General features: G+C 47.1%; 1 pseudogene; it reads left to right on the top strand.

Annotated features, from left to right (window-relative positions):
- LOC125360216 lies at positions 1-24,488 on the top strand (annotated as a pseudogene).
- Positions 24,489-25,558: the final 1,070 nt, after the last annotated feature.

The following is a 25,558-nucleotide window of genomic DNA, read 5'->3' as shown; positions in this document are numbered from 1 at the left end:
ATGAAATACCAAGGGACACAAGCACCCTCTGGTCATAGTAGCAGCAGCAGCAGCAGTAGCAGCAGTTGTATGGTAATTCCGTTGTGAGAAAACAGAGAAACTACATTTTGAGAGGTCAAATTGGGAATCTTTACTAGAAAGCCAGCAGCTGCAGGCGGACTCCTGTCTCAAAGACCTACAGTTCTTCGAATACACTTAATATTGTTAGAAAACTGAGCCTCGAGAGCAAGAGAGGAAAGAAAGAGCAGAAAAACACCACCAACAAACCAGATCAACTCCAATGGAGAACTGTGCTAGGATGCCACCGCGATGGGAGGAGAGCCAGGAGACCGGAGGCATGGCATAATGGTGCCTGAGCTGGTCCAGGCCTAAACAGGGTCCTGGTCAGGGGGGCAGGATCACAGAGAGCTTGAGAGTTCATGACCCAAGACTAGCAGGTCCAGTAACCTCTTGTCCAAGTTTCCCCATGCCCCCAGGAATTCAGGCATGCTCATCATCTGGGAGATGGGACTGCACCTTCCTCCACCATAAAGACAAGCTGGCACCAGTTAAACTCAGTTCTCTATCATCCACCAAGTGGCCAAGAGCGCGCTGGTTAGATCCAGTACCCTTATTTCAGTACTAGGGTGAATGAATACCGTGTTGGAAATCAATCTCCGGGCTGCAGAAACAAGAACCATGAACATCCTGCTAAGCATAGTGATAGGCTCTTGTTCCGGCCCTTGTCTTTCCTGCCTTTGCTACACAGCACAAATGCACAGCTTGGATGAAAAGACCCAGGAGCAGCACTGGAACAGTGCAGGAACACCGAATCGGGGGGGGCCTGCACGGCTGGGCTGAGCCATTCATTCTGTTTCCAAGGTCCCCAGTACAGGCACTGCAGCCCCCATGGTGGTGGTGGGGGGGGAGAGGGGGGCTGTGCAAATTTGACATCTCCAGGCCCCGGAGCCTCCGCGTTGGTGCCATCCATCCATCCTTCACTGCCCGGTGCTGCAACTGGGCTGCGATGGGCAGAGGCGGGGTCATGAGCCTACCGCGGCCTGGGCCAGCTGCACTGCCCTCTCTAAACCCTCAATCGCTGTTCATTGCATCTGATCACCTCTCTGGGGCTTCGGAGGAACGCTGCCCGGCTCGGACGTTTGAAATCCGCCCATTGTTCCCTCCTGGGAGACCGCAGGGCCATAGCTCACAGCTGGCAGCAGCCACAACCACAGCCGGAAGCCAGCGCGGGCTGGGCGCCGGGCTGGGCCGGGTGGATCTGCGCAGGCGCAGGCCGGCTGCCCCGGGTAGACAGGCGCAGCCCGGGCTCTGCGGCCCGCGCGTGCCCTCTGGTGGAAGTTCCGCGCCACGACACGATCGCTTCCCGCAGACTCTCCGGGCTCGGCCGGGGAGGGAGGGAGGCGTCCACCTCCCCGGGAAGCCCGGCCAAGGGCTGTGTTTTTCCAGGTCGACGCGGGCCAGCGGGGGCCCTGCGTGTTTGTGAGGTGGGAGGAGCTTACTGGGAAGCCGGACGGAAGGCACACCGTGCACGCCGGCTGGCAGCGCCTCGTGTGCGAGGCCAACAGCCTGCAAAGTGAACGTCAGGTGAGCCCCAGTGCCGGGAACCGACGTGCGCCCCGGGGCACTCCTGGCCTCGGCTGCTCCTTGACCTTGAGCCGAGCTTGTCCAAAAAAGAAAAAAAGAAAGAAAGAAAGAAAACGAAACAAACAAAACCAGAAAACCCAATCAGCCCTGTGGCTCTGGGGAGCCGGATGGGGCTGGGGGTAGGGTGGGGTGTGTGTGTGGGGGTGGGGTGGGGTGGAGTGTGGGGGTGAATGCCAAGACCTAACAAGAACTGAAGGCCCTGGGGCAAGATCCACGTGCAGCCAGCATGCCAGAAAGGCTACCGGAGGTGACACACGGCCAGCCGCGGAGGTCACGAGCCTCTGGCTTCCCGCCTGGGAATTGTTCTTGATCGTCTGGGGCCCCACGAGGTGGAGGTGAGGGTGGGGTCTCCCGGAGTCCCCCGTAGAATGCGTTTCCTCGGGGCTGGGACTTAGAGGTTGTTGATGGTGGCCTTCTGCATCTAGGCTTCTGTCCTTTTTCAAGGACACAAGAAGGATTCCATCGTTTCAACCTCAATTTTCAAGAGCTTCTTTAGGCCATCTCTTCCCCTCCTTTTCATGCCTCCCCCCCCCCCCCAAGCTGGGGCTCCGTTGGTGGATATTATCCATGCCCTGGGAGGTGTGTGTGTGTGTGTGTGTGTGTGTGTGTGTGTGTGTGTGTGTGTGCGCGCGCGCGTGCGTGCAACTTCAGACTGGAAGGTTTGATTGATTGACCGAGGGTCTGGCACTGGACTGCCAAGGCTCCCCCTGGTGGCAGGTGCCTGGGATTTCCTGCGGAGCTGCATCTCCCTCACCAGTGTCTGAAGAGGTGATCAAAGCTGGGTGAGAGACAGGGGCAGAGCCTGGGCATGGAAGGCCTTCTGACAGGAACTCAGTGTGGTGACACAATGTCTCCTGTTCTTCAAGAAAGACCCCAAGGAGGTGACCTCATCAGCAACTTGGCAGAATGCCCTTGTCACACACAAGGGTAAGATTGAGTGACTGGCCCAGGTCATTCAGTAAGCTGGAGGCCTAGCTGGAATGATAGATCTCAGGCCTTCTTATAGCCAGCTTGCTTACTGATTGCACCAATTTCTTGAGGGCCTACTATGTGGCCAGGCACTGGAAAGAGAGCTGTGGATGCGTGAAGTACTATACAGAGCTGTGTCCCCATGGTGTTTAAGGAGGCAATGGGCTACAAATGAATTGCCCATCATGCCACAGATGTTGCAGTGCTGGGCTTTGTTCCTGTGTCTTGAAGGAATTTTTTTTTGTGTGTCTGTCAAGGGGCTTGAACTCAAAGCCTGGGCACTATCCCTGAACTCTTCTGCTCAAGGCTAGCCATCTACTACTTTGAGCCACAGCTCTACTTCCAGTTCTTTTGAGTGGTTAATTGGAGATAAGAGCCTCATGAGGACTTTTCTGCCCTGGCTGGTTTCAAACTGAATCCTCAGATCTCAGCCTCCTGAGTGTCTAGGATTACAGGTGTGAGCCACCAGTATTATATCTTGGGGGATTTAAGTTGTGGGAGGGGGTGTTCCTTCGTATGCTCATTCAGTTAATATTAATGGGTGTCTCATTATGTTGTATGGGAACTTAATTGGTGGGAAACAGAGAAGCTACATTTTGTGAGGCTGAATGGGGAGTCTTTATTGGAGAGCTGGCGGCTGCAGGTGGACTCTTGTCACAAATTCCTGCAGCCCAGCACAGAGCTTGCACAAAGCATTTAAAGACAAAAACTGCATGTTTGGGGGTGGAGCTCCAATTCCAACAGAAGCAGACTATATAGGGAAATGCTCAGGTACCAGCAAAGCATTGCATCTAGGGAAGTAGCTCAGGGGTCAGCTAAACTTTCCTATGTGGGAGACAGTCCATTTAGGGAGCTAATCAAGGACAAGCATTCTCTGTAGTAAAAGGTTTCCCAGGGCTAAACAGCCTGACATCTGCAATTCAATGAATGGCCTCTCTCACCTCTAGGCTTTTCAGAGCTGGGCAGAAAGCCCCCTCCACCCAGCAAGGCACCGGAATGGCTGTGAGAACAAAACCAAGTTACTTAGACCCAGTCTTCTTACTTCAATTATGTGCTAGATGTGTGGGGACACACAGAGATGGTCAATCGCCACATACTAATGTTTTAATCAACAATGAACCACATACACAATGATGGCCCATAAGATGGAGGTGAAAATTCCTGGCACGCCATAAGCCCTAGTCCAATGGCTGTGACTCACAAATGTATTATGATGCAGGAATAAACAGATATACAGTTTGTTCCTGTCACACAAAAGTATAGCTCACACAAGTATGTTCAGTACATGGTCGATAATGATCATAAATAACCATGTTAGTGGTTTATGTGTTTACTATATTTTTAGTCTTTGGACCACACTCCTTTTTTATCTATTTATTTCTTTATTTTTATTTTATTTGTTTATTTTTTTGGCCAGTCCTGGGCCTTGGACTCAGGGCCTGAGCACTGTCCCTGGCTTCTTTTTGCTCAAGGCTAGCACTCTGGCACTTGAGCCACAGCGCCACTTCTGGCCGTTTTCTGTATATGTGGTGCTGGGGAATTGAACCCAGGGCCTCATGTGTACAAGGCAAGCACTCTTGCCACTAGGCCATATCCCCAGCCCCCCCCCTTTTTTTTTATCTATTTAAAAGAAGTTTAAGAGCTGAGCACTGGTGGCTCACACCTGTAATCCTAGCCACTCAGGAGGCTGAGATCTGAGGATTGTGGTTTAAAGCCAGGCGGGGAGGAAAGTCCATGAAACTCTTATCTCTAATGAACTACCAAAACCAAAACCCCAAACAACCAAACAACAACAACCAAAAAGACCCAAAGTAAAACCAGAAATGGAGGTATAACTCAAGTGGTAGAGTTCCAGCCTTGAGTGAAAAAGCTAAGAGATAGAGCATCCAGGCCCTGAGTTCAAGCCCCAGTATGAACACAAGTAAACAAATGAAATAAACTGGGAAACAACACACAGATTCTGGCAGCCGCCGCCCACATAGCTCGTGTTTTCGGTGTCTCCTGAGTGCAAGCAGAGGCCATGTTGAATGGTGTCTCGTCTCACCCAGGTCTGTGTCAGTTCCCCTATGACGTCTGCACAGTGATGAAATTCCGCTTCCGGTGCATTTCTCATGACATGTCCCTGTTAGGCAGCTAGGCAGGGCTGTGTATGAGAAAAGTTTACTTTCCAAAAGCAGGCTGCTGGACGGAGAAAGCATGCCTCTTCTCGTGTCCATCTATAATCTGTGTGTTTATTGTTTCCTCTTCCTATCTCTTCCGAAGTGGAGGCTGGTAGAACACTGATTCTGAAATGGTGCAAATCTCTTCCACAAAAGGCATCTGAAAGCCAGCCGCTGCTACTGACTTATTGATGGGCATCTCCCAGTGGCCTTGGGGAGGGGGTGGGCAGCCCAGCCATGGCCTGTAATAAGGAGAGACAACTCAACAGTGAATAATAGAACAAAAGCTGCCACTGCCTATAGGATCAAAGCACACAGCCATCACAGTGTCTCTGGGTTAAGTCGATCAGCACGGGGGGCGGGGGGCAGGGGGGCTGGGGCCATGAATTCATGGAACTTTCTGGAAGGGAAGTGTGAGCAGTGAAAGAACCTTCTGCTGGAGAGAGGGTATCTGTACCTCTCCAGGTGCTTTCCTGTCGCTCTTTCCCATTCACTTTTCTGTGAGACGTGGGTAAGGAGACGGTGGTAGGGAAAGAACCAGGAAGCAGAAGACGCTGAATTTGTGAGCTGAGGGCACTCAAAAGCACCTTCCAGGCCTTAGTCCACGTGGAAAGTGCAGAGGGCAAAATAGTGTCTCAAGCTTTCTGTATACATTTATAAACTACATTTCTCCAAAAAGAGGCAGAAAAGATCCATAGGCTTTGGTTACACATAGGCTGGCTTTGTAGTGCTCCTTTTTCCAGGGCAGCGGGGAGGAAGGCAGGCAGGCGGGATGCGGTACTTAGTCACTCAGTCAGGCGAGATGCAGTACTTAGTCACTCAGCCTGCTCCCACTCTTCAGGACAAGGCAACAGCGTGCTCAAGAGTAATGGGGTGGGGGGACAGGGAGGAGAGATAAATTATTACTGGGATTTTTTTTTGTTTAATCTCAAGAGAATAAATTTAAGATGTATTAACTGTGCCTCTAAATGATGTGAACTTTGAGAGAAGTCCATAGTGGTGTGTGGGTACTCTGGGGGAGCATTAAAGATGTTATGTTAGTCAGAAAGACCCCCACCATATGGTTTGATTATTTGTCCTCTTTGTGTTGGAACTGAATCCTCACGGTAAGATGGTAAGAGGTAAGAGGTGGGAGAAGAGATTGGTTAGTCTTCTCTTCTCCATTCATGGGACTAATAGGCTAATGGGTTCAAGGCGTGTTTTGGGAATGGATCTGCTATAAAAGGCAGCCTGGTTAGGTCTCTCAAGCATTCCTTGTCTCTTGCCGTGTGACACCTTGCGACACCTCAAGTCTCTTCCAGAAAGAAGGTCATCAAGAGATGCAGACCTTAGACCCACATCAGAGCCATGAGCCAAAGTGAATCTCTTTTCTTTATTACACGCTTAGTCTATGGTACTGTGCCATTAGCCAAAGTCAAGAGTATTTGGAAACTGGAAGGACCTCATAAAACGATACGATCTCACCTCCATTGAGATGCAGGAGACCACTCTATCTCCTAATCCTTTCTTAACAAATGGCCAGGAACTTGTGTGATAAAGTCTGGGAATGGAGGATGTGTCAGTTATGGCTTAGATTAGTGAAGTGTTATCAGAGAGAAACAAGTAAAACAACAGCTCACATAACTGAAAATTTCAGAAGGTAGGTCTCGCTTCTGGCCTGCCTGGCTCAGCATAAACATGTCATCAGTCCTTGGTGTCTCAATATTCTGGACATGGTGGCATTGGAAACCTAAGACAACTTTCTAGGTGAGTCACCATAGGAAGAATAAGGCTGTTCCCATTAGTTTTGGCAGGAAAATCCTATGGAAAGAACTGATTGGCTGAGTTTGGATCATGTGACTGTCTCAGGCCCAATGACTGTGGCCGGGAGTATGATGTATTCTGATTGGCCAGCCTGTGTAAATTCCCGAAGAAGGGCAGGGACAGTCTCATACAAACCACTGGGAATAATTGCCCACAGAGAAGAGGAAGGAGGGAAGAGGGAGACCATGCACTGTCAGCTTACTGCCCAGCCTAAAGCCTGGTTCATGTAGGATTGTAGAAAGGCATTTACTTTTCCTAATTGTGCATTAGCTTCTTCATCTCAAAGAGGAATAAGGCTCTTGGTTTACCTAATATTTACAAGGTAAGTAATATGGGCAAGAATGGACTTTGGGTTGGAAAGATATGTTTTATTTAACTGTAGCTCGGGCACAGTCTGTAGGAAGCCCTCTGTAGGAAGCTGCAGGTGGCTCTAATTCTTGAATCTTTCTTACATTAATAACCAATCCAGGAAATTCCACAGAAATTCCAAAGCACAGATATGGCTAGAAAGAGCAGGCAGAAAGGATAGTCAGTCCCACCAAATGTCAGGACTTCCACACATGGCTAGGCTGAGGTCCCTTCCTGAGGACTCAGGGACAGGGGGCAAGTCGGTGATCTTGGGATACTTACCGTGTGGTCTTCCTAGGGAAGGAAGTTGCCCAACACAAACACAACTGTGATCACAGAACCCACGAATGCAGCATTCTGAAATGTGAATGAGCATTTCGGGTTGAGTGCAGAGGGTTCTGCGAAAAATCGACTCCCAGTGCTCAGAATCAGGGTCCATTTTGCCAGAGGATTCTGCCCCTCTTGCCAACCCAAGGGACCTGGGGCTTGTACCTTCTGCCAGGGTTCTACCAGGGAAAGTCAGCTTTAGACAGAGGAGCCCTAGGGACCCATCAGATGATGGAGAGGGCCACCTGTGTGGAGGGTGCTCCAATTCTACCAGTATGCTTTTCTAGACTCAATCAGAAACCTGCCAAGAGTACAAAGGATTAGCACTGGAATTTTAAAAAATAAGTAAATAAGCAATAGCAATCCTAAGTAGTGGTCTGTCAGGCACTGAATTTACTAATTAACTGAATTTACTAATAGGATCTAATTTTAGGATCCTTACAGAACATTGGACGAAAGTGCCGGCACTGATTTTACAGTTAGGGAAAACAAGGCACAGAGTCTAAGTAACTCACTCAACCCAGCTGGCGAGGAAAGGAGAGATGGACCCAGATGCCATAGCAAAGAACACCGTATACAGATTTAAGTCTAAAGATGGGGCCACCTACTTCCTGATGACTTGACCTTGGTGAGGAAGTTAGTTGGAAGGTTCGAGAACAGGAGCCATTGCCGGAGACGCTGATATAAAGGCGATCAGGGATCCTACAAGGCTATGATGCTTCCTCCGGCCATGTCAGGAAGTGGCTGAGGATGGGAGCCATTACTCACCCACGTGCCGCGGCCTTCCTCCCTCTCTCCTTTTCTCTTTTTCTCTGGTTATCGTAATTATTTGAGAATTTACAGAATAATCCGTCACTGAGACCTCCAGAACAAATTGAATGTCAGGTTTATAAAACAACCTAATAAAGCAGATGGCATTACCCACTGGTAAATCTTTTCCTCCATTCCTGCCCCACTCCCTCCCCACTCCAGTGTCGCAGAAAGCTGACAGATTATCCATTTACAGGCAGATTAATCCTGAACAGTATAAACATGGGGGAAAAATTACACTTCCTTGTCTCCATAATTGATAAGAAGGACACATTAATCTATAAAGCCCAGAAGAAAGGCCCATCTGTTTGCCCAGACAGCCATTCAGGGGCTTGGGGGAGTTTGGGAAGGAAGGAGACCTGACTGTCCATCCGTCTGTCTGTCTGTCTGCTTAAATGACTTTAAAATAAAGCAGGCACCACATTCCAGAGGCTGCCCTCCTTCTCCTTGCTACTGGAAATCGAGCAGCTGCCACTTCATACAGCTGCCCATCCTGCCCTCGAGCTGGCAGGGCTCAAGGTCCCACCCTGGTGAAGACCCCGCCCCGTCCACGCTCCCTTCTTCCTTCCAGAACCGCTGGCCGTGGAGAAGTCTGTAAGCAGCTCGGTGGGAATTCCAGTTCTTAGCCTTGAATATCGATTCCCTGGCTCTCAGAGGGATTCCAGAAGGGATCCGCTCAAGATTCCCTTTTAGTTCCTCCTTGCTTTCTAAGTTTTTGCAAGCAGACACACCACCCCTACCTACCCTCTGGCCAGCCTCATGTGTTCCCCCCCCTCCCCCAGAGTTGTCAGGAGCTGTCCTGCCAGCCGGCCTGTTCCATCCTGCCGAGGGATGAGGGAGAGTGCGGACTTCAGAGCTGACTCTTCTCCCCTCAGTGATGATGACAGAGGCAGAGCCACGTAAACACTGTCCCACTGGGGGTTGGGGACTGGCTCCCTCTGTCTTCTGCTTAGGATGGCTTGGGCATGGCTGTGGGTGGACTGACCAGAGGAGTGGGAGAGGGGTCGGGGAAATCTGGCAGATTCCTTCCTAATTTACTGGCCAGTAGAATGTGGGGGTGGGAGTGAGGGAAGGGAGAACAGAAAAATGGGGGTGGAAACAAAGGAAGAGGTGACATTGTCCAAAAAAGAGAGAAATGCACTCATTATCTGGCTTACGAAATGCAAACCTCTGTACAACACCTTAATAGTAGCAATAAAATTACATTCAAAACAAGGACGGCACCAGGCAGAGGAGAACACTCGTAAGAGTTGAGGAGAGGTGGAAGGGAGGGTCATTTCTGCATCTGGGATGAGCCTGGAGATCTCTGTTCCCTCAAGCTTGAGAGCTGGGATTCTGGGCCCCAGACAAGAAAGCCCATTTCTGGTGTCTCTCCTCTGACTGTGGGTAGAGAGGCCCTGAGCCTCACAGTGAACAACAGACATGCGCACTGGTAGGCTGTGCATTCTACAGCTTTGCACGAGTTTCTGCAGGGGACTGTCAAGGGGGTGAGGTGGGGGTTCAGCTACATGGACTGTGGTCACCCCTGGTCATTTCGCCCTGCTGAGAATCAGTGGACCCAGAGGAGTTCCCAACAAATATTCCTCTCTGTGCCTTGGGATGCTTGGCTTTTTGTGCACATGCGCTGTCTGAAATTTGAGGATGGTCCTAGAGGGTTTTCCAGTCTGTGTCCCGTGAGCATCTTTGGTTTTAAGCTGGACTTTGGGTTCCCTGGTTAAACCAGTTTGGAAGATGTTGGGTTAAAGTGGATGGTAGTTTGTTCTCTTTTCCTTTTGATATATCTGGCTGCCTCTTCTCTATTCTGGCTGATTTTTTTTTTCTCCAGTTCTTTGTTTTTCCCTCGTAACCTCTATATTAAAAGTGTGGATTGTGGGTTTGATACCATCCCACTGAAATGGTAAATACTCAGTTTTTTACTTCATGCTTTTTCCTTTTTTAAAATAAATGATTAAGTTCTCCATCTATACATATATTTAAATTGACAATTATAATTTGAAAGGAGAAGAAAGATTAGTGTTTCTGACCCCAGGGTCCAGCAAGCTTGAAGGTAATATCATTCCATTTTCATTGACTAATTTTAATGAAAATTATTGCGACATGAATTGTAAAGTAATGATATGTAAATTATCTCGGAAAACCAACAAAGCTCTTAATTTTAGCCCCTTAAATGTAGTAATTAATGTTGGATGAACATCTAAGGTTTGGAGGGTTAGTATTAATAGGTAGAAGTTTGGATGATAAAAATGAAATATTTTATGCATTCTTGTCTGAGTGCCTTAAACTGCTTCAGCCAATTAACTTGTTTCTGTTTAAAGAGGGCATCTGTGCTGCTTTAGTAGAGGAAGTGGAATTTTCAGTCTTGTCTTCATCTTCGCAGAGCTGACAACAAGCACCAGCCTCTCACCTGCAGTCCGAGAGCAGGGCTGTTTGGTTTTGTTTGTTGATTTGATTTCTGCAAGGCTCTGACTTTGTCATTCCCAGAAGAAACCAGGAGAGTGGGAAATGCTATTTCCAAAAGACAAGGCAGAGTGGGAGCAGGTGCTACTCCTGAGGATGTCATTAAGAATGTCATAAAGCAAAGCCAGCTGGTCAAAACAAACAAAAATCCCAGGGACCTGAGAGAGCCCTGAGCAATGAAGAGTGAGGTCTGCAGTGGTTTTCTCCTGTGGCTTTGCTCCTGGGACTCCTGTGCCCATTGCCCCTGCGTCCACTCCACCCTGACTTGTGCCTTCTGTCATCCCTCTCCTTCTCCTTCAAGGGAGAATTATTGACTGCTCCATGCTTCCATTAATATCTTATTGAATCAATTGTAGTCCATGTTTACAGATGCAAGGTTAAAGGAGCTCAGTGAGCCCCACACAAGTAAAGCTCATAGAAAGTCACAGTTAGACTTTTCCTAATCAAACTGGGGGAAATCAAAGCAAAGAAAGACCCTGCAGCGCAGCAAGAGGTAGGAAATGCAGTTTATACACTGCACTTGTACATTATACATTAGCACTTGTGCTAATGGCTGCAGATTTTTTTTTCTGATTTGTGAAGGACAGACAAGCAAATCAACATCTTTATAGTACTGAGGAAGATAAACAAAACCTGTCAGCCCAGAATTCTATATCCAGCACAAATATCCTTCAGATGTGAAGTCAAAATAAAGCCATTCTCTGACAACAGGGAAACTAAGCAATTTATCATCAGGATACCTTTTGTGCAATCAATGTTAAAGGAAATTAATCAGACAATGAAGGAAAATGATAGCAAAAGAAAGTTGGTTGTAATATAAATACATTGACGACATATAGGTTGGTTGAAGGGAATAATAAAGACATTTATATGGTTGAATATCTACCTTTTCCTTCAATGTGAATGTGCACATATGCACATACAAATATATACATATATACACATATACATACACATGCATATTATAAATATATTAATATCTAAAGCAATCACTAAAAAGTAGAGCTTTTCCCCAAATGCAAGTGATACAATGAAACAGAATAAAAATGTTATTTAAGTCATCAGGAGGCTAGAAAGGGCATATAGAGGAAATAAAATCAAGGGACAAGTCTATATAAAGTATATGATCAAAATTTGGTTACTTACATTAAGTGCTGATATCTGAAATCCTTCCATTAAAAGTTAGGCATCAACAGAATGACTACAAAGGAAAACTCTTGCTATATATTACCTTCAAGTGACATGATTTAAGTACTAAATCAGACATAGACAGGTCCCAATAGATATCATATAAATACAAAGCATAAGATTATCTTGAAATCTGATAATATAGACTTCAAAACAAAAGTATTGCTACTGATGAAGAGGGACATAGTGATAAAAAAGATAGTTCATCAGGAAAACATTGCCATTATAAGTTTGTATTCAATGCGAGTTGTTTTCAATTTCAGGAAGAAAAGTAATAAGAAACGAACATTGATACATAAGCTAGATGAATATCAAATCATTATGCCGAGTGAAAGAAGCTAGGCAAAATGAGTCTATGCTACATAATTTCATCTCTGTAAAATTCTGGAATATGCATCTCTAGTGACAGGAAATAGACTAGTGGTTGCTTGAAGGTGAAGGGATAGAAGGAGAGAAGAGTTTGGGGAAGTCTTGGAATTACTTGTTATTCTTGTAAGCACATCTATCAAGAGTGAATAAAATCCAGATTTTTTTTAAATGACTGTTTTTCCTTCCTGGAAAATTTTAGAGGATTTTTTCTCTGTATCTTTTATATTCTTAGTCTTGCCAAGCTATGTTCTTCACATATTCTTTGTTTCGTTCTGCACTCTATAAATCCCTTCAATCTCAAGAAGCCTTTGCCTTTTATTCTTATTTCTTTACGTATCTCCTTCCTTCCTCTTCACCATTTTAGAAACCCTTTGGTTTGTTATTAATAACCTATAGTAATATCTGTGTTACAGTGGGGCTAGCTTCCCTTTAATATTTTCTGTATCTTTCTCTTCTGCTACCTTCTAAGATAATTCTTCAGCATCAGTAATAGATGGCTATCCATCTAGCCATCTTACCCATCTCTTTGTTCCAATTGTTATACATATACACCATTTCTGTTTGTTTTTTTTAATGACTTATCCTAACTGCTTCATATTTTAAGATTATTTCCTCAGTTGAGAATATTTATGGTGTATATTTAAAACTTGGTACCTCTTTCTGATTATCTTGCTTGATCGAATATTTGTGGTTCAGTATTTTTTTTCCTTTTCTTTGTGCAGATCTTAGGGCTTGAACCCAGGGCCTGGGTGCTGTCCCTGGCCTTTTGTGCTCAAGACTCAGGTTCTACCATTTGAGCCGTAGCTCCACTCCCAGATTTTGAGTAGTTAATTTAAGATAAGTCTCATGGGCTTTCCTGCCTGGGATGGCTTCTTCGACTGTGATTCTCATCTCAGCCTCTTGAGTAGCTAGGATTACAGGTGTGAACCACCAATACCTGGCTTATCTTTCTCTTAAAGTAGTTTAATTCCTCAAAGTTGAGTTATATGTTGGCCTGTGAACTTATGTTCCCTAGAAGCTGCTAGTCATCCTGTGTGGGAATGTTGAATGAGAAAGGTCTGAGTTCCTGGTTTTTTACTCTCTGGTCAGTTTGAATAAGAGGGGAGAGAATGAGCTCCATGGTAGAGAGCACTTGGAAAACAGTAGACCTGGCAGGTGGATTCCATAGAAGATCCAGTAGCCTTGCGGTGTCAAGGGGGGATGGGAGAGGGGCACTGAATAGGTCAGGGGGTGCTGAAGGACATCTGGTGTACACATCTGGTCCATGGGCTCTTAGCTCAGCAGAGCTTCAAGATTTTTCTAATGATATCCTATGAGTCCTAGAGGTCTGGGCCACGATACTGCTTGTTCATGTTAATGAGCGTGAGTGTGTTTATGTGGTGTGTGTGTGTGTGTGTGAATGTAGGCGGCTTAGGATCAGAGTTTTAGAATAGCTGAGTTCTTAGTAGGGCTTCTTCCTCCTCTATTTCCGTTCATCCACCCACCCTTCTCTGCACACACATTCCTTCTCGGTTTTCTGGAGCCTTTCTTCTCTCTGAAAGTCCTCATTTTGTCTTCAGCTCCTCAGATCTATGACTTATTTTCTCTGCTGTCATTTCCCTACGATTAATTTGGGGGAGAAGTCAGCCCGGCCTGCAGCCTGTGCTCATTTGCCATTTTGTCAGGAAATGGGTGACTCACTCCTTCTGGGCAAATGTTCCGTCTTTGAGCTGTCTTCCCATCGCCCTGGTCCTGGCTTCGCAGTGGTGCAGGGTTGATAGGGCCTCAAGCAGCAGTAGGGTGGAGGATGTCTTGAATGTACATCCTTCCAAATTAGGCTGGGCTGGTCTGGTGCCTGGGTTGGGAGATCCACCAACGCTCTGCCTGGCTGTGTGGAGTATGATGCTAGTCAAGAGTGGGCACCGCTGGTAGGCATCCCTGCCCTCTCCCATCAGGTGGGGGAGGGGCCCCAGAGCATGACCTCACGCTGACGTATGCAGCTGCCATTGTGCTATGCATCTGTGCTCTGTGCTTCTCCCAGCTCCCCTTAACCTACACCTGCGCATGTCCTGACATTCTTCTCATATTTCTGCTCCCCCTCCCACATTTATCTGCATGTTTCTGTAGTGTTTCTCTTCACCCAAATCCACAGAGTTCTTTATGAACTCCGGTTCCGACCTCTCTCCCTTTGCATCGTAAGTATTTATGCTGCTGCCTTCCCAGCAGGACGGGGAGCCCCCGGGGGACTACTGCGTCATATTTTTCCTCTCACCGCTTGGTGTCTGGCTTTGGGCTCAGCATAAAATAAATACCAGATAAATGAATGTCGAATCACATTGAATAATATCAGGCAGAAACAGAGATAAGTGCCTTAAAAGAAGTGTTGGGGTGGTGGTGGAAGACATTCTTTATGATTTGGGGACATGGTTCTTTTTTTTTTTTTTTGGCCAGTCCTGGGCCTTGGACTCAGGGCCTGAGAACTGTCCCTGGCTTCTTCCCGCTCAAGGCTAGCACTCTGCCACTTGAGCCACAGCGCCGCTTCTGGCCGTTTTCTGTATATGTGGTGCTGGGGAATCGAACCTAGGGCCTCGTGTATATGAGGCAGGCACTCTTGCCACTAGGCTATATCCCCAGCCCGGGACATGGTTCTTAAGGAGGTGACAGGGAAGGGTTTGGACCAATGTCAGGGCGAGGAGCTCTGGGGAAAGGGAAACATCATGAAAAAGGCAGAGATGGGAAAGCACCAGATGTTTATTTTTTCCTCGTCTGGGGGAGAAATCCTTCCCTGGATATCACTGCAAACTCTTTGTTTAATGCCTGAAACACAGGTGGTGTTGAGCATAAACTGCCCTGAGTGGAATAGAGCCCTGTCTCCTGCCTGGCTGGGGGAAAGGGCCAAGAGAGAACATACCTGGGAATGCAGAAGACTTCCTTTCAGAAGACCCTCCAAAAGTAATGGCGCTTCACATCCTCCATCACTTGAGGATGCTGCAGGAAACAGATTTTCCAGGAGAATTCGAGGGAGGAGCTCTTCACAAAGGTGTAGCTCCTAAAGGAAACCAGCAAGGGTTGGCGAGGCCAGCCCAATCCCAATGCTTAGGCCCACAGGGCAGAGGAAGGGGGCGGAGCTTCCTTTGTAAGGAGGCTGCTCACCTGAGCTCTGCCTTCCCTGGACTCACTGGCAAGTGTGCGGCAAGTGTGCTCACGAGTTAAGTGTGCTGTGTGAGTTTGCACGTAGGAGGGTGAGCAGCCCTCCAACATCTTCCTCGTCCTGCCCTCTGGGGTCTCCCAGAGGGCTTTGCCTTAGCCAACCCCAACTGGAAGCATCCAGGGGCAGCGAGCAGGGCAAAGAAAGGTGGAGAGTAGGTCTTCAGGTGTGGGCGAACATGACTGCATGCTTATTATGTCCTTGAAACACTGCAGCATCCCACTGAGGTGAATTCTAACTTTTAATATCTGTATATTGCTTTTTTGTTCGGGGGGCGGGGAGGAGATACCCAGAAAAGTTGACTTGTCCAGGACCAAAATGCTACCCTAAGGAAGAACTGTTCTGTTGCTGTTTATATAGAACAACATGGGGTGTGTGTGTGTGTGTGTGTGTGTGTGTGTGTGTGTGTGTGTGTGAGAGAGAGAGAGAGAGAGAGAGCGAGAGAGAGAGAGAGCGAGCAAGCAATAGTAGCTGGTGGAGATAGAGGGACACATGGGGGGTAAAACTTTCTCAGGCTACCCTGAATGGAACCTCTGGAAGGATCCAAGGGGTACATGGCTGACATAATGGGCTGGACACAGGAGAAATATTAGGGCCCCACGCCCAAGGGAAAGATATAGTGGTGAGATCATAACCTAGGTTAGAGAACTGGGAATCCTTTACACACTTAGGATTGCATTTCTAATAGTGTCTCCTGTATTAGACATTAAAGCAAAATCTTAAGACACTTATTTTAAATTAATTGAAAAATAATAAATTCATTTTTATATAAATATGTACATTTTTATAAAGAATATTTTTTAAAACACAGAAAACAGTAAGAATGGCACTGGAATCTGTTGGTTCACGCCTGTAATCCTAGCTCCTCAGGAGGCTGAGATCTGAGGATTTTGGTTTGAAGCCAGCAGGGCAGGAGAATCCACGGGATTCACCTCCAGTAGTCACCAAAAAGCCAAAGTGGTGCTGTGGCTCAAGTGGTAGAGTGCTAGCCTTGAGCACAAAAGCTTAAGGACAACATTCAGGCCATGAGTTCAAGCCCCAGGACTAAGCAAACATACACACACACAACATTTGTAAGAGATGTTATTATTTTACATTTTCAGAATTTTCTTTAGTATCTGAGTGGGTTCCTCATCTGCTATTACAATCACTGCCAAGATGTGTTGTTTTAAATGGAAATCTGTGAGAAAATGTGCTCAGTCAGATATGTACTTAGAAACGGCAGAATTTTTTAAACAAGGTTTTTTCAGATATTTGTGATGACACATTTAGCCTCCATAAATTCTAGTTGCTTGAAGGTTCCATACATTGTGGAATTTGAAGCCTTAGTCAATGAAATGCCGATGGTCTTTTTAAAATTTTATTTTATTGAAGACATAGAAATATATCCGTGGTGTTTGATCTTTGAATGATCTTGTAGAATGATGTATTGGGTGATGGAAAAATATTACTTCATTGAGTTGGGTAGGTTTTCCCAACATTTGTGTATTTTATTACATAAGAGTTTTCAAAAGCAAAGCAAACAAGACAAAACAGATTTGTTACCATCACCATGAACCTCATTTTAAGTATCAGGAAACTCTCAAGTTCACGGTAGTGAGCATGAGTTTTCTAACCTCCAGTGCTTATGTAAATGTCCAGGCTGTATCATTAGTCAGCAATCTGTCAATCATTTCCCTTAAAGTGACAGATTCCCTTCATTCTGAAAACAAACAAACAGACAAACAACATGCCTTTGAAGATGTTCCTTTAAATAAAAATCCAGTTCCTGGAAAGGAGTAGCTAGTTTAGCTTGAAGCTCCACCGAAGCTTCCTCCTTGAAATGAGCACAGGGGTTCTGTTTGCAGTAGGAATATTTATGTGTACCGTACTTCTCATGCAGTCACACCGCATATTAAAGAGATGTGTACTCAAGAGTTGGAGATTTAATAAAATTAATTATTCCCTCTGATTCATAAAGAACATTCATAAATTCAAATGGCTTAAAAAAAAACGGTGAACGTTTGATGAGGAGCGAAGAACATGACAACGATTAGCTCGTGCTGGCCTGACTTTTGTAGACGTGGGTGCAGATGGCATTAACCACTCACCCCCTTTGTTTGCACCCTGGGGACCAATGTCCACTGAGGGAGAACAGAGAGAGTCTCGGTATTATGATAAATAATATTTGACCTGGTGGCTCTCTGTAAGTGTCTGCAAGAAGCCTTGGGGTGTGTGGAGATGACACACACCTAGCTGGGGACTAGCGGGGAGCAGGAAGGAAGGAGGAGGAGGAAGGTGGAGTCCTCTCTGAAGGAGCCATCTCCAGCCTCTTTCCCTCCTCAGGCGCTGGGCCCTTCCTGCAATCGGGGATGAGTTAGATGTCGGGGGTGGGAGCTGGTTCCTGTTGGGGGGCACAGCCTCCATGGACAGCAGGGACTGGAAGTGAAGTAGGATTGGTCTGGGTGAGTAGCTGCTAAGGGAGGAAGCCCCAGGACCGTTGGTTGTGCTGCCTTCCAGGTGTGCCAACCCTGACAGCCTGGGCCGGAGCCTCGCTCCACAACCTCTGGGAGGCTTTGGGGACTCAATGTGGCTCCAGACTCCATACAGGGAGGACATTTTCTTTCTAACTGGGCTCACACATGAGAAGAGGGGACCGGAATTGGTTTGGAGGATCTAGATCTGGTTCTATTTTCATTTAAAATGCTGCATGCCCCATTGTGTGTTTACTGAGCACAATCTTCTCACCTGCAACCCAATAGATCCTTAAGATGATTGACCTGTGTCAATAATCAGGTACAACCTGTGCTGGGTCACCATCGCTTTCTGCCTCCCTCCAGAAATTCCTGCCCCTCTTCCCTGCCACCATCGCCCCAATCCACTTCCCGCCTCTGCCTTCTACTTACTTGGCTCACAATTCACCTCCTCCAGTATCTTGCCCCCTGCCTTCCCGAGGAAGCTTTGGTAGGACTCCTTTTTAATCTCACCGGTGTTTATAGTGCATACAATTGCTGTGATTGAATGCTAGAGCAGGCCCGGTACTGTGCTCAGTACCTTGCACTCTACACCAAGTACGTCTCCCTCTATGCTGAGTTTCTTGCATGAGTAATTTTTAATTCTAGCTCTTACAATAGAGGTCACCCCTTTTACTCTCCCCCTTTCTTTGCTAGTTTGACTATCCAGTCTACATCAAACCCTGTAGAGTCTGTCTCCAATGTGTAACTCAATCCATCTCTCTTCCCCTTCCTCTTCCCCCTCCCGCTCCCTCTCTCTCTCTCCATGGCCACCAACCTGATCCCCTGATCCAAGTCACTGAAATCTTCTTCTGTCCTGATACAGCCTCTACCCTGCTAGAGTTTGAATTCCATGAAGGCTGACCTTGAACACATGACTCCCCGCCCCCATCCTACTTCCTGGGGCCTGGAAAGAGGCCTGCCTCTGGTATTCTTTCAACGAGGACTTTAATGACTGAGTGAAAGGAGGGTGTAGATAGGCTCGAGGGCCACTCTGCAGGTGAAGGTGCTGAGGTTCATTAAGCAACATGCCGTGGTCTCTCAGTAGAGGGGGCTCCCCTGGCGCTCACCTGTGTGGGGGTCATTAAGATGTGTTCTTTCTGCTCTCTTGAGTGTCTGGGTATAAACCTTTCACACTAGGGTCTTTATATGCATGATGCATTTCCGCCTATGTGCATCTTTTTATATATTTAATTGACACATAATAACTCTACATATTCATGGAGTCCAGTGTGACAATCTGATGCGTGCACAGAATATGCAATGATTTAAAAAATCAGGATAATTAGCATTTCCATCTCCCTTAAACACTTGTCATTTCTTAGTGTTGGGAGCCTTGGGTCTCCTCTCTTGGAGTTTCACTCAGGATTTTTTTTTTTTTCTGTTTCCACAACTGGGGATTGAACCCAAAGCCTGCTAGGCACTTGAGCGCTCTTGTACGTCTTTATCAAACATACAATACATTGTTGTAAATTACAGCTACCCAACTATGCTGCCTGGAACTTACTCCTTATTTTGGTGCCTCTTGCCCAGCCTCCCCAAGTCTTCTCCCTTCTCTACTTATCCTAGCCCAGCAATCACCCCTTGCTCTGGCTTCAGTATCGCTGGTCCCCTTCCCACACTTGGGTTGAAGTTTAATTCCCATCATGAGTTATTAATGGGATGGAAAGTCTTGCTCCACTGTTTGACTTGGATGTGGTGGCGTGGTGTGAGTTAGAATTGGTGTGTGTGCACACGCACACACGTGCACTCCCTGGAAGGGGGCGGCCCAACTCTGAGAATGTGGCCACGGAGGCTGAGGCCCTAAATGCACTACTTGCTGTATCTACTTCCTCTTTACCCCTTTAGGGTCCACACGCTACCCTCTCCCGACTCCCTGGGTCAAGAAACAAAGACGGAGGACGAAATAGATCGGGCAGATGTACAGTTGCAGTCTCTTTGTTCCATCTGATGATGGCCCCTACCACTCCTGCCCCCTCCTCCTACCCCCTCCCCCCCCACCGGACGTCCCATGTGTTCTGGGCCGGCCTGGCCTGCCCACTCGGGCAGCCCAGCAGAAGGACTGTCCTCACTTGGCTTTTGCAAGTCCTGGCTTGGTGACAATGCCCGTCGCCGGCCTTCCCGGCCCCCCTCCCCCCCCATGGCCACTTCGCCTTGGCAGGTGTGAAATATTAATTGCCTCACTGGGGACTGGGCTCTTTCTGTCTGTCGTGTCTGACCAGAATATTCTTCTCTCCTGCAAATATAATTACAGGGGTGGGGGCTGGGGGGGTGGGGGGGGCTGCTGCAAGGTGAGGGGGGGAAGACTGTGCACTTGAGGGGTGTCTAGAGGGGGCTGCAGTGGTTTTTTTTTTTCTTCTTAATCGTCTCTCGCCTGTCTGTTAATTAGGAGCCGTGCTTTGTTACATGCTGTGATATTTTGGTTAATTATGAAAGAGAAAAGGACAAATTTGTCACATCTTTTGTTTTGTTTCGCCAATCTGGTGGTGACAGCGGTGTGAAGGCTGATGGACTGCTCAGCCCCCAGCTCCAAATGTTCACACAGCCCCCAAGGGGCAGGGCTGGGGGGCGGGGCCGACACAGAGACACACAGACAGACAGACACACACACACACACACAGACCACTGGGCAGGGGGCCTACCTGGGCCAGGTGAAACTCACATTCTGGAATACGGCGATGTGTGTGAGTTGACCTTACCCCATGTTGTCCTGTGTGTGTGTGTGTGTGTGTGTGTGTGTGTGTGTGTGTTAGGGGAAGGGCAGCCTTACACACATATTGAACGGTTCAAGGCTGAACTTGCAGGTCGCCGCAGGGATAAGCCAGAAGGCTCTGAGTCTTGAACCGTTTTGAGGTCAGGTAGAAAGTGGAGCAGAGGATTATCAGCAGTGTAACTCAGAGCCGGGTGTGCACAGGCCTTCCAGGGTGCGTGGAGCAGCGGCTGTTTCCCCACCTACTGCTGCTTGGACAAGCCTATTTTCGGTCCCGTTACACCTTCCTCGGCATATATACATGGTAGGTTATAAGCCCCCATCGTTGGGTTCCGGGGCCTGCTAAGTTTCTGCCATGTGATGATGACTTATATATGTCAACTGGGCCAGGTTTAGTCAAACACCAGTCTAAATGTTACTGGGAATATTCTGATTTCTTTTTTTTTTTTTTTGGCCAGTCCTGGGCCTTGGACTCAGGGCCCGAGCACTGTCCCTGGCTTCTTCCCGCTCAAGGCTAGCACTCTGCCACTTGAGCCACAGCGCCGCTTCTGGCCGTTTTCTGTATATGTGGTGCTGGGGAATCGAACCTAGGGCCTCGTGTATCCGAGGCAGGCACTCTTGCCACTAGGCTATATCCCCAGCCCCTGATTTCTTTTTTAGATAGGGTCTTGCTATGTAGCCCAGTCTGAGCTTTGAATTTGTGATCCTCCTATCTCCGCCTCCCCAATACTAGGGCAGATGCTTTGTAGATGTGATGAACCTTGACAACTAACTAGTAGACCTTGAGTAAAGCAAATCACCTCCTATAGCATGAGTGGGACTCATTCAATCAGTTGAAGGCCTTTAAGAGCAAAGACTGAGGTGAAGGAGAAGACATTCTGCCTCAAAATGATAACACAGAAAACCAACCCTGCCTGGGTGTCCTATTTACTGGCTTGGTATACAGCTTTCAGATGTGCTGCCCCCACAACTGCATGGTGGGCACAAATTCATTGACATATCTGTTTGTCTGTCTGTCTGTCTATCTATCTCTACAGACTATGTGTCTGTCTGTCTATCTGTCTTTGCAGGCTTCTCTGCTTGCCTCCTCTACTAGAATGTGGAGGTAGAACTGACCAAAACAACTGTGGACAAGAGCTGTCTCTGATCAGCCTACGGCCTGGCCTGCCTGTAATGGACTTTAATATGTATTTGTTGCATACTGAATGAATTCATTTGGGAAATAAGAAAGATCTACATCCCCGAGCCAGTCAAATAACCACCCAAGACAGCACAGGCGGTTCATGGCTTATAAATAGGTTGAGTTCCAAAAATTCATTTGAGTTAGTTGTCTGAAGCTTTTTCCCATAACAACAAGGATATCAGGGCTGGCGAAGCTCCCGGGCTGGCTGCCAAAAACCTATTTAACCCATGGTATAGATTAAGTACTGTACATTTGCCGTGAAAAATAGTAGAAAACAATACGCTTGCAAGGCTAGTAATTAAACAAGAAATGTGATAGTATTGAATACAAGTATGTGAGAAAATTCATTTTGAGTATTGGAGTTTGAGGAAAAATGATGAGAAAAGAATGAGCAAGTAGAGGGAGAAGAATGGGAAACCGGAATGGGATGTTCTGAACGTGTTCAAGGGTTTTAGAGGAGTCGATAGAATTGATGCTCTCTTGAATCTCATGGCTCCTCACTAGTCACGGCTGTGCCACCCCCTTCAGGATTGCTTTATGTGGTCATATTAGTCTTATTAGTCTCATTTAAGACTATTGGTTTGTTTACAAGTATAATACGAAAAGAAGGCAAAGGAGGTGTAGGGTGCTTGGGTGAGGCAGAGAGGAGAGGGAGTGGGAGGGGCTAAGGAGAAGCAGCTTAGAATTCGAAATAGGGTGAGCTGTGTCTCTGTAGGAGTGAGAAGGGTATCTGGTGAACGTAACGGAGACACATGGAAGGTTGGAGGTGGGCGCCAGCTCTGAAGGGGACAAATGCAATGTGAAGTGGTTGGCTCATCAGTTCCTGACATTGACCACTAGGAGGTGCTGTTGTTCTGATTGAAACAGGGATGAGGGTAAGCAGGGCAAGAGGAAGTGGATATTGTCACACTTGGGGCTGATCTTGAAAAGGCATTAATGGGTATAACGAACCAAATGGCTGATGAGAATGACAGACGCCTGTGGATCTCAAGGGAGGGAGCGTGGTTGGGTGCTGGGTGACTCAATAGGGTGAGCCTGGGGCAGGCTTTCTGTTGGGGCCAGCAGGATAGCAGTTGGAAGAATCCTAGGTAGGAGGGCTGGTGTAATGACCCCAAGGAGAAAAGGGGCCTGGTGTGTGCAGGAAAAGAGAAATAACTCTAAAGAATTGATTGTGTTAAATAAAGCATCTTAAACATGACCAAATGAGGTAATGAGGTTTTAGTAAGAATACAACAGAGACAAAAGAAATGTCTTGCTCATCTAATTAGGCCGGGGGCTTGTGATAGAAACATCACATCTTTAGGGCAGGGAGCCTCTGAAGAGCTCACTGGGTAGAATAGAGCCAGTCTAATTTTCCAGAATAAGCTAGCATCCCTGTCTACCTGGAACTTATCTCCACACACTAGAAAAAGTCTTCTTGTTCTGGAACAATCCACATGGTTCCCCACTTCTGGATTCCCCATTAACAGGTTCTGTTTTCTCTCTCCATATTATTACTTGATAGAAACAAATCATGGGGGCATGGAGCGACTCTGTGCCTCGTGGAGGAAAAACTAAACATGGGCAAAGGAGATCCTAAGAAGCCGAGAGGCAAAATGTCATCATATGCATTCTTTATTTATTTTTTTTTTGGCCAGTCCTGGGGCTTGGACTGAGGGCCTGAGCACTGTCCCTGGCTTCTTCTTGCTCAAGGCTAGCACTCTGCCACTTGAGCCACAGCGCCACTTCTGGCCATTTTCTGTATATGTGGTGCTGGGGAATCGAACCTAGGGCCTCATGTATATGAGGCAAGCGCTCTTGCCACTAGGCCATATCCCCAGCCCATCATGTGCATTCTTTGTGCAAACTTGCCAGGAGGAGCACAAGAAGAAGCACCCGGATGCCTCCGTCAACTTCTCAGAGTTTTCTAAGAAGTGCTCAGAGAGGTGGAAGACCATGTCTGCTAAAGAGAAAGGGAAATTTGAAGACATGGCCAAGGCGGACAAGGTTCGTTATGAAAGAGAAATGAAAACCTACATCCCCCCTAAAGGGGAAACAAAAAAAGAAGTTCAAGGATCCCAATGCGCCCAAGAGGCCTCCTTCAGCCTTCTTATTCTGTTCTGAGTATTGCCCTAAAATCAAAGGGGAACACCCCGGCCTGTCTATTGGTGATGTTGCGAAAAAACTGGGAGAGATGTGGAACAACACTGCTGCAGATGACAAGCAGCCTTATGGAAAGAAGGCGGCTAAGCTGAAGGAAAAATATGAAAAGGATATTGCTGCCTGCCGAGCTAAAGGAAAACCTGATGCAGCCAAAAAGGGGGTTGTGAAAGCTGAAAAGAGCCAGAAAAAGAAGGAAGAGGAGGAAGAGGAGGAAGACGAAGAGGATGAGGATGAAGATGAAGAGGATGATGATGAATAAGTTGGTTCTAGCGCAGTTTTTTTCTTGTCTATAAAGCATTTAACCCCCCTGTACACAACTCATTCCTTTTAAAGAAAAAAAATTGAAATGTAAGTCTGTGTAAGATTTGTTTTTAAACTGTACAGCGTCTTTTTTTGTATGGTTAACACACTACCGAATGTGTCTTTAGATAGCCCTGTCCTGGTGGTATTTTCAATAGCCACTAACCTTGCCTGGTACAGTATGGGGGTTGTAAATTGGCATGGAAATTTAAAGCAGGTTCTTGTTGGTGCACAGCACAAATTAGTTATATATGGGGACGGTAGTTTTTTCATCTTCAGTTGTCTGACGCAGCTTATACGAAATAATTGTTGTTCTGTTAACTGAATACCACTCTGTAATAGCAAAAAAAAAAAGTTGCAGCTGTTTTGTTGACATTCTGAATGCTTCTAAGTAAATACAATTTTTTATTAGTAAAAAAAAGAAACAAATCATGAAGCCCAGCCCCCATGTATAGGGGATGGGAGCCAAGCTGTGTTAAAGGATGGTGTTTATTTATAATTGCTTGCATGACATCGGTACCCTATTGTGATGGGTTGGTTTATTGGGCCGTTTGATGTTGCTCTGACTGTAGACAGAGGAGACATACAGAAAGGAAGTAGAGAATGGTGGGATGTCCAGGACTAGACTGGATGAAAGGGCCACCGAGCATTAACTCTTTGCCTATTGCCAGATACCCACACCTCCTCCCAGAGCTGAGCCTGGACCTGAGCCTCGAACACCTGCTGAGGGCCTGAAGGAGAAGCTGGGTGTGGTAGATGTTGTTCGGGTGTGGGAGGAAACAGGGACAGCTGGCCCTGTTCTCTGATAATGGCCAGGAACTTGGTTCCTTCAGTAAAGATTCAGTCCATCCATCTTGTTCCATGACCCTGCCTGCCTGCCCTTGGGAGTGATGAGAGTAGAGGAGATGTCTTTTGGTTTCAGCAAGACCACAGTTCTGAGCTGCAGTGGGGGTCTGGTTTCCAGGCCACTCAGGAATGACCAGCAGCTTCATCCTCAAAGCTGCATCCTGGCAGAGGTTGACTTGCTGATGCACTGATTGGATCTCTCTCTCTCTCTCTTTCTTCCTCCTCCTCCTCCTCCTCCTCCTCCTCCTCCTCCTCCTCCTCCTCCTCCTCCTCCTCCTCCTCCTCCTCCTCCTCCTCCTCCTTCCTTCTTCTTTTTTCCTTCTCCTTTCTCCTCCTCCTCCTCCTCCTCCTTCCTCCTTCTCTTTCTCCTCTTCCTCCTCTTCCTCCTCCTCCTCCTCTTCCTCCTCCTCCTCCTCTTCCTCCTCCTCCTCCTCCTCCTCCTCCTCCTCCTCCTCCTCCTCCTCCTCCTCCTCCTCCTCCTCCTCCTCCTCCTCTTCTATCCCCTCCTCATTCTTTTTGTGTTGGGACAGGGGACAGGGGACTTGAACTCAGGGCCTCCCATACTCCCTTGGCCTTTTTTTTTTTTCCCCACTCAAGGCTGGTATTCTACCACTTGAGATACAC

Source organism: Perognathus longimembris, chromosome 11, assembly GCF_023159225.1.
Source record: "Perognathus longimembris pacificus isolate PPM17 chromosome 11, ASM2315922v1, whole genome shotgun sequence".
Taxonomy (NCBI): Eukaryota; Metazoa; Chordata; class Mammalia; order Rodentia; family Heteromyidae; genus Perognathus; species Perognathus longimembris.
The sequence above is the reverse complement of the archived record's forward strand: the minus strand, read 5'-3'. Positions and strand labels throughout refer to the sequence as shown.